Source organism: Pistacia vera, unplaced genomic scaffold (genome assembly GCF_008641045.1).
Source record: "Pistacia vera cultivar Batoury unplaced genomic scaffold, PisVer_v2 Contig857, whole genome shotgun sequence".
In the NCBI taxonomy this organism is placed as follows: domain Eukaryota; kingdom Viridiplantae; phylum Streptophyta; class Magnoliopsida; order Sapindales; family Anacardiaceae; genus Pistacia; species Pistacia vera.
The window spans coordinates 105816-113815 of record NW_022196731.1 but is presented as its reverse complement, the minus strand read 5'-3'; the positions used below and the strand labels follow the sequence as shown (position 1 = coordinate 113815).

The 8000-nt window shown below is 31.6% G+C and overlaps 1 long non-coding RNA gene across 1 annotated transcript; it reads right to left on the bottom strand.

Moving 5' to 3' along the window:
* Positions 1–537: 537 nt before the first annotated feature.
* Positions 538–3000, bottom strand: LOC116118722. The gene is made up of 3 exons (XR_004126202.1): positions 2876–3000; positions 1383–1506; positions 538–1293 (listed from the first exon to the last, which is right to left on the bottom strand). It is a non-coding gene; the product is annotated as an uncharacterized LOC116118722 (long non-coding RNA).
* Between the last annotated feature and the right edge of the window lie 5000 nt (positions 3001–8000).

Here is an 8000-nt window from a genome sequence, read left to right as displayed (position 1 = left end):
CCTCAAAATCCTATCCAAATACTAAACCAAACGCACTCTATGATATTTGAAAAGAAGGACTAGCTGGCTACCACAAAATGAGTCCAATAACGGAAATAGTGTATAGATCAATGAACATTATAGAACTCAGATCAAATTTTACCTCACTTGTTGCAGCGGTATATATCTTCTCCTCAAACCTTCCAGCAATTTTCTGTAGTTCATCAATCCAAAAGGAAGACACCTCTTCAGTGTATCCGTACTACGTAGATAAAACAAAGTGAGTGCTGATCGTGCAAGTATTGTTCTTACCAAGAAAAACCTTATTCGGTAATCCATAATTGATTAACAATCGAACCATGAAAGAAATTTTTGAGAAAGCACCAACTTGAACTAATCTAATTTTCCATAACTTATTTAAATAAAAAACCGTATATTTCATGACATCTTAGCCTTTCATACCAAAAAGAACCAAGGAATGTTTGTACAATCATTGTTAGAGTATGAGATTTTGGATGTATGCTCACAAATATTAGTAAGAAATAGGAATATTCTTTCAGAGCAACTTGTAAGCTAATAGTCATATTGTAACTCAATGACTCAATATTTTCAGCTTCCTACTGATAATAAATTTCAGTTTCAAACTCATATGTTGCTGCCAAAAAAGAAAGTAGATATTAGCCAAGTGGAGTGATCATGATCCTCCATGAAAAGAATTTGGAGTAAACAAATATCTCTTGATGTTCAAAAGAATGGACTTAATAATGACATAAGCCATGTTTATCATCACATGAGACCACATAATTCTAGATAAATAACTCCATCACAAGCAAGATGGTGACACATCAATATCTGGTTTACGACATGCCATTTTAAAATAACTTAAATCCTTTTATTTGTAGTGAAGCATCTTCCACACTCCCTTGTTTCCATGTTAACTCAATATAAGTACACATTAATGATAAAGAACTACTAAGCAGGAAACCTCTTTTGCTATCAGTGACCTGTTATTTCTCCATAGCACAGTTACAATGGTACTCCAAACAATAATTTTTGAGACAAGGATGTATTCTCATATAGGTAGTCCAGAATGACAGAGTGCATTAAACCCTATCAGATGAATTTGGCACTCAAGCTTTATATTTGTAATCCACAGACTGGCCCCCTATCTGCTAGCTGATCCATGCTTCAATTCTCAGTGTTCACACGCCAACTTAACAAACAACTTGTCAACAGCGGATAAAGAGTCGTTCATGGTGGTCTCACTAACTAGTGACTACAAACTTCAGTAACCATACAAATCACTACAACTGCCTATAGGATCCAAGCCAAATTGCAAAACTAAAAGTGTTAATTTTTAAGCAACAGATTTATAGCAGGGAGAAAAAGAAAAGGGAACTTACATCTTTTTGACAATTCTTTGTCGTGAATCAGGCTGCAAGTGATTTCTCCAATCACCAGTGTCCATGATGGGTTCTCCGCCTTGAGAAGTAGGCCTCCAATTATTGGTATCCATCAAATTCTAACCTAAAAACAAAGTAACAAATACTACATAAAAATTAAAATCCATTACAAAATAAAACTGCAAAGAAGAAAAGGAACAAAAAAAGAAAAAAAAGAAAAGAACGTTCATTTAGGGTGACAAAAGTGAACATCAAAAGTGGTTCTTAGGATTAGAAATACATTTTAAGTTTCTCCAGTTAACAGCAAACCACTTTAAAAAGGATCCACTATTTCCTAATACATTATTTATGCATACAAAAACAAAATACACAAACAATATTACACAGCCCTTCAGTTCAAAACAGTGAGTTATGGACAACCAAACCAAGCACAGCCCAAAATCTAATTTGTGGTCCATGTCAACCCAAGTCTAACTAAAATAATAACAATAGAGACCTAACCTCTCCAATAATCATTGTTGGCAAGTTGGGTTGTGGATCAGTTTGGTTGAATATGCATCCATATTATTAAACAAGAAAAAAAATACCAAAAGAAAGGTATAGTACTATAGTACTAATATTTTGCTAATTCTTCCTAGTTAATAATTTCTTGAAGTTTTCTAATGTGCAGAAAGATAAGGTCATGGTTAAGTTTAAATCTTTCTTCTCTCTTCTTTTGTCTTCATTATGCATGATTGCATACACCAAAGTCTAGAACAATACACCCGAAACCTCATTTCATAACCGCTACATATACAACATGAAATCTAACCAATTTAGCCAAAAGAGCCACAATACCTAATCCTTACCGGAGCCAATGATATGATCATACCATAATTATGCACAATCAGCATGCTACAACCCAAGCAATAATCACAACATGTCACAGCATACACACATTTTATTCTCATTAAATGTTAGAGTTAGCTAGCCTTTATGGTAACATAGCTTCCTTGTATAGAAAAGTTTCTGAACTAGCTTTCTCATTTCGCCCAATCATCATTCAAAAGCAGTCAGTCAAAAACCCTCTGCTTCATCGAGTCTCCCAATCTAAATCCAGTGCAACACAATCCCTTTTAGTCAAACAACAACCTTCATAGTATCTAAACCTAAAAACACTAATTAATGACTAAAGACCCTATCGAAACCCTGTGTAATTGTTTCTCTAAAATCCAGTTTCTGTTTGTTTCTTAGGAAAATTAAAGTTTTTCCAAGAAAATTAGGAACTTCAAGCTTGTGAATTCCCACGAACAAAAAATATAAAATAAAGAAATCAAACATCCGCATAGAAAAGTAAACACCCAGATAAAAAATAATCTAAAGTAAACAATTTTCACCATAGAATTTGGTAAAAAAATGAAAACATAATTCGTCCGATTCTCAACACGGATATATTCATCAATTAATCAAATTTGATATAAAATTTTCACTTCAAAGTGACTAAAAAGTCATACCGAAAAATCCAAATTGCAGGTCAGGTCAAGCGTTGGACCCAAGCGAACAATATTGATTTGTGTACGGATAATTGGATATTCCCATTTATATCGAGTTATTAACATTTTCATCCTGAGGTTTATTCCAAACACATTTGGTCCACTAAAATCTGGAACGGTTGTTATAGTCCGTGTCAGACTCCGGCAAATTACGTAAAAAAAAAGGGTATAGTTGTCGTTTCGCATTTTAAGCTCTTTTTAAGTATAGATAAAATGTTGAAATTTTAAAAAATCTTTGTTATATTTTATAGATTTGACTTGATTTATTTTTGTATGCTAATGTCTTTTTCGGTAAATTAATATTAAATAGCTTTTCTACTTTTTTCTAACCAAACAACTAACAATTTTTTCATATAAGTTATATTTTCATAAACTCCAGAGTCCACTCTAATAAACTTTCTTCTATAAGCTTTATTAGAATAAGTCATACCAAACATACCATAAAATTAATTAGGGGTGAGTATGGGTAAGGGTAGAACTAGAACCGGTAGATACCCACCTATCAATTCGACTAGGAATCGGAACCGACCCTATTAGGGTCTGTTTCTAGTTCTAGAAAATTGGAATCGGGAGTTCTTGGGTTCGGTTTCTGTTCCTATAGTGATGGAACTAGGAATTGAAATCGAAATCGAGATTCGGATACCCAGATAGAAACCATGACTAAATTGTAATTTTTTTAAACTATTGGTGTGTACATAGTTTTTTAGATGTGTTTGTCATTTTTTTTTAAAATATGGAGTAATTAAAATTAACTCAGGTACCTACAACCTGAGCTAGAGCCTATATTTCAAGTTCTGGTTTTGATTCTAAATTTTTGAAACTAATCGATTCCATTTCCTTAAAAAAGTACCCCGAACCGATCACTAAGATTCTTTGTTTGCTATTGTGAGATGAATATTTTTGGATGGTGGTTGCTATTGATATGAAGAATTTTGACTTTTTAGAGATTCTATTTGTTGTTTTATGGTGATTGGGATGGTGGTTACGTGGTGGCTAGATAACCAAACACCATGGCCAAAATTTGGCACACGATGTAGCCAGACTTGGGTGGCCATCAAAGTCGCGGCGACATTGTGACCATTTGTCACATGCAACTTGGTTAAAAGAAAAAATTGTAATAAAAAATATTAATGTTATCTTTACAAAGACTCATACAAAGAGGGTTATAAAGTAACATTAACAAAAATAAAAAAATAAAGAAAAAACGGAAAAAGAGAGAGAGAGGAATCATGAAAATCAAGGGTGAGAATTGTCTTTGTATACCCCCTTTGTATGTATCTTTGTAAAACTAGTATTACTTTTTTTTTTTTTTTGGTAATTTAAAAATAACAAGGTTAATTACATGGACCTCCCTGAGGTTTCAATGATTAACACGCATATAAAAGATAACACATAACCCCACATCAGTAGCTCCCGTTATAACACTATCGATGGAAAAAGGTTATTTAAGCAAATTCAGTATTTGAAATAGTAGATTATCTTTTATCTTTAAAATTTTGAAACTAAATTTTTTTTTTTATATTCTTAAACTTTTAATATTATCATTTGAACTATTAAAAAAGCTTAGCACCACCGTTATATGGGGTTGGGTGAGGTGAGGTTGAGGAGAAGAAAGCGTGATAATAGTATGACGGTTGGTCTTGCGACGGGGAGAGAAATAAGGGGTGGGTTGTGGTGTCGTCGTGATCGCAAAGAGGTGAGAAAGTGCCACGACGGGGAGGAGAAAATAAAGCGATGGGGTTGTGTTTTATTAATTATTTTTTTAATGTTTATTTAATTTTCAATTTTAAGGGTAAAATAGTCTTTATATAGACAAAAACTCTACTCTGTTGAATTTGTCCTAACTGTTGTTAATTGTTAGGACTTCTCTGTTACCTTAATTATCTTTTCAAGCCACTTGTAAAAAGATAAACCTTAGGGGATCTATGGGAATTAACTCAAAATGCCATTCAAGCCTACCTTCTATTTATACATATATTTTTTAATAATTTTAATTTGTTAATGTATCAATCTTGAATAAATTATTATTAAGATATAGATAAAGTTTTAAAAATTTTAAATGTTGAATTGAGAAAATATAGCATCCAAGATTTGGATTAAACATTAAAATTTAATTAATACAGAATTTAAATAAATTGTTTTTAATATTAATAATTAATTATTTCAAATCAAATAAATAATAAAATCTTCAAAGCTAATTTCCCCAAGTAATCAACCTGAAATTTGAGATAAATATAAAATTTCAAATCTTATAGTACTTTAAGCTCCAAAATCTCTAACCGTGGCTTATTTAAATAGACACCATAAATCTCATGACCGCTTACCAAAACAGAACAAAAGAATTGTCCGTACAATCACAATCAAGTAACAGTTTTATTGTAACTCCAACGATTGGAAAGAAGTTTCACTTTCTATTTGTAATTACGTAGAACTTATCTGTAAAGAAGTTTCACTTTCTGTTTGTAATTACGTAAAAGTTATTTATGAATAAATTCTACATAATTATAAAAAAAATTATTTTCAACTTGAAATAGTTATAAATAAGAATAAACTCTACGTTATAATAAGTTATAAATTTTTTAATTTCTGTCTTAAGAAAAGTTATCTCCACATAGTAATAATTATGTGTATGTTACAAAAAAATATATTGTTTGTTACATTAAAAATTTAAGATGAAATAAAATATTTATTTAAAATTGTTTGGGAGAATGATTTATGCTTTAAAATTATTACCATATCTTTTTACTTGTGAGTACATTACTCGCTAGCATAGACATGTTCTTGTTGAAGACAAAATATTTATAGCTTCTCAAGCATGTTTGGAGCTTTTTGACACAAAACTTTTTATAGTTCTGTACTATCATCCTCATGATTATTTTCTTTTTTTTTTCTTGTGTAATTGTAGCAATGATTTTTTCTTCAGTTAAAATATACATGACTTGTTGCTCATTTAAATTATTGAGGAAGATATTAATATCCATTTGATTAGTACAGTGAAGTTGTCAAATCTGATCACTCAATTCTACAATGATTCTTTCATTCTTCTCATCCAATTAATTTATAACTTGCAATTCATTGACATCAGGGTCCTAATTTTGTAATGCTTAAAATAATTAACAATTGTCCATAGCTTCACATCAGTTTAACCATTTAGTAACTGTATTTATAATTCCATTAAGGACAGTTATCTTTGTTGATTCTAAAATACGATCTTCTATTCATTTAAAAAGTAGACAATTGAAACGCTGAATTGAAAACACGAATTGAAATCCTAATACTTTACTACTAAAACATGAATTATAAAATAAGAAATTTTTGTAAATATAACTCTATTAAATTATATAACCTCTTTATTATAATAAAATTAATTAGCCTTACCATTATGACTATTGAAAGGTTTTACTTTACAATTTTAGTTTCAAACTCATAAATGTTGCTACTAGAGACTAGAAAGGAGAGCAGATGGAGTGATCATGATCCTCCATTGAAAAAGAAATTGAAGTAAATAGATCTCTTGATGTTCAAAAGAATGCACTTAATGATGAGACCACATAATTCTAGAACAGTAACTCCGGTCACGATCAAGATGGTGATAAATCAACATCTGGTTTACAACATTAGTTTCCAAGAAAGTTTATTCTTGTTCTTGAGATTGTCTAGTTAATTGCTTTCTAAAAGATTCGGGGAAAACATATTGATTTCGCTGTTCAGAATTTGATTTTAGTTTGCATTTATATTGTTGTTCTCTCAACATCTCCACCTTGAGATGAGTAGGCTTTAGCAAGTTTTGCTGCTGTTGGAGGTCAGTAATTTGTGATTGCGACTCCTCCATGGAATGCTGAGGAATTTGCCCTTGCTGCAGTGAAAAAACAGGCTTCTCATCCGAACCCAGCTTTTCTTTATAATTAGGTGAGATATCGTCTTTGGTGACCTTTACATTTTCACCTTCTCAATCTGCTCCGACGTTGAATTTTGCAGAAGAGAATCATGCTGACAAGCAAAGAGAACAGTTTACATAATAAGTACCTGAATTCCTTCAAGGATAGGAACAATGTTGGTAGAAACAGGGGCGGACCCAGGCCCCTTGACGGTAGGCCTGTCCTCAACTTTAAAAAACAAATTGACAAGTTTTTTTAAAAGCTCAAAAAAAAAAAAAAAAAAAACAAAAACGTTTAAAAGTTAATAAATTAAAAAGTTAGGTTTGTCTTTTTTATATTCTAAGTTTTTCTTCCCCAATTCCCAACTTCCCATTTACATGCACATCCGGATTTTGAGTGATTGTAATCCATATTTTTGTAAATCTTTTATGTATTTTACTTTTGTTAGAGTTGTGATTGAACTCTAAATTTGTATAGAATATTTTTGGTGGATTTGTGGTTGTTGTAAATGATAATCCGATTTTTTTCCTATGATTTTGCATTGAATTACGATAGGATTTAGGATACTTCTTATACAATTTAGGCCATAATTGTTACCTAATTCTATTAATTTGTCTTTGTAGACTTAAACGATGATTTTTGAGCATAAATGACAGTTTTGAGCGTAAATTTCGTAACTTGATCTTGGAAACTCAGAATGACCTGATTTTAGAAGCTTTGGAAAGCTAAGAAGCAGAGCTACAATCTAATTCTGACTGGACAAGGGTGAAAACTTGGCTTGAAGTCATAAACAGTATGTTGGAAACTGAAGAAAAATGTCTTTAGACGTGCTTCAGTATTTCTGTCATAACTTGAGCTGTAGACCTTTGATTGTGCTGATTTTTAAACGAGTATAAAGATAATTTAAAGGGCTACAATTCATATGTTTAAGACTTTTCCATATTCAGGCTCTTTTATGCTCAAATTTGGCCCGAAAGATTCTCACTACGGCAAGGAAAGAGCTCCACTGCGGCAAAACTGTGTCAGATGTGAAAAATAAAACGATGCGTTTTGGCTTACTAGGGGTGAAAGAGGAAATTAGCACAAAAATGAAAGAAAAAGGGTCTTGGTTCGTCATTTGGAAGGCAGTTCTTGGAAGGAGAAGATTATTGAAGATTTGGACTTCAAATTAGAGAAGATTTCTCCATCTTTTGCTTGTTTTTCAATGA